Here is a 2,077-nt window from a genome sequence, read left to right on the forward strand (position 1 = left end):
ACTAGTTTCTGGTGTTTGTAGGTAGTGCTAGTAGTCTACTAAGTGGCACCCGGTACAGGTGGGCTTGGGACAGACTAGGCACAGTGGCCCGGTGTACCAAGTGGCACCCGGATGGTGGGCTTGGGAACCCTGCACACATCGTTTGGGGTCGTGAGCGACACCCCGGCCGGATCTCCTTGCGGATGGAACCCGAATAGGTGATAAACCTGGACGAGAGACTTGGGTGGTTAGTCAGGTCGTGGCCGACTCCCTCGCCAGGCTTCCGCTTGAAGGTTGCCGAGATACACGACGTGTACATGGTGGTAAGTGGCGAGAGCGTGTGTGAAGAAGTACACCCCTGCAGGGTTAACATCATCTATTCGAATAGCTGTGTCCGCGGAAAAGGACTTCTGGGTTGCCTGTACAGTTCATACACAAGTGAAAGTGGATACTCTAAAACTCGCAAGATAAGCGTGAGTGCTATGGATGGCCTTCTCGTAGGGAGACGGGAGCGGATCCATAGTGGTGTATTGATATGGTGAATATGTGGACTCGTGTGCGCCACCTCAAAAGAGTTGCTTGCAGTCGTAGTTCAGGTTAGCCACTGAGTCAAAGATGGCTTGCTGCAGTTAAACTCCACTACCCCCTTTGTTGATACCGATGCATATGTAGTTAGTTCTGATGTAAGTCTTGCTGGGTACATTTGTACTCACGTTTGCCTATTTTATGTTTTGCAGAGAGACGTCAGTCTCGCTAGTAGTGTTGTGTGGACTTCGACGTTTAGCTTGTTACCTCAGCTACGATCTTGTGCCCTCGGCAGGGTCTTGTAGATAGTCAGGCTTCTCAGCCTTTTCCATTTGTAGATGTCTGTACTCAGACATGTTAAGCTTCCGCATGTGTTTGACTTGTTTGCTCTGAATGCTGGGTCGAGAGACCCATGTTTGTAATATCTGGCTCTTCGGAGCCTAATGAATAAATACTCTGAGTCGTAGAGTCTTGTTGTGATGCCATGTTGTATTTGCACATATCGAGCATATTGTGTGTATGATTGAAATGCTTGGTATGTGTGGGATCCGACAACCTAGTTGTTTATCCTTGGTAGCCTCTCTTATGGGGAAATGTAGTCTTGTGCTTCCATGAGCCATAGTAGTCCACTACTGCTCCGGAACACTTGACTGGCCGGCATGTGTTTCACTTCGTTCATGTGTCTGTCCCTTCGGGAAATGTCACGCGGTGACATCCGGAGTCCTGCCTAGCCTGCTACAGCCCGGGTTCCTGCAGTCCTGTTAGCCCAGTGCTACAGCCCGGATTCACACGCTGCTGACCGACATGCTCGATGTTGATTCATGTATGCCTGTCCCCGTAAGTTGGTGCCACTTTGGGTTCACGACTAGTCATGTCGACCCGGGTTATCTGTCATATGGATGCTAGCGACACTATCATATACATGAGCCAAAAGGCGTAAACGGTCCCGGGCCATGGTAAGGCGACACCCGTGGGGATACCGTGCGTGAGGCTGCAAAGTGATATGAGGTGTTACAGGCTAGATCCGTGTGACTTAGAATCGGGGTCCTGACATCGGGCACAGGGAGCAGGAGAAAAGAAGGTGGAGCTCACAGTGGGGTCGGAGACGGTCTCAGCGTGTTCGGGGAGGCGGAGACGGCGGCAAATCGACGGCGGCGATCCTCGGTGGCTGAGGAGGGGAACGGCAGAGCTGGCGGCATCCAAGGCTTCCGGCGCCTTTTGTCTTGGTGAGGAGGAAGAGGGGACGAGGCGGGGCTTCCTGGCGCGTCGGCGAGGCAAGGGGAGCACGTGGCCGTGGCAAACGGTGTCGGCGACGACGAGCTCCGCTCGGGCAAAGAGGGAGAGAGAGCAGAGGAGGGGGAGGAGGTCAGGAGAGAGTGAGAGAGTTCCAGGGGGTGGCGTGGCGCTGCGAGAGACGTCCAGGGGGAGGAGGAGGCAGCCAGGCAGGGAGGAGGTGGTCGGCGTGTGGCTGCGCACGCCGGGCACGCGCCCCTGCCTACTGGCGCGAGGAGGAAGGCGACAGAGGGGCTGCGGTGGTGGGCTGGGCCGGCCACTTGGGCTGCCAGGTAAGCCC

Source organism: Aegilops tauschii, chromosome 5 (assembly GCF_002575655.3).
Source record: "Aegilops tauschii subsp. strangulata cultivar AL8/78 chromosome 5, Aet v6.0, whole genome shotgun sequence".
Classification (NCBI taxonomy): Eukaryota; Viridiplantae; Streptophyta; class Magnoliopsida; order Poales; family Poaceae; genus Aegilops; species Aegilops tauschii.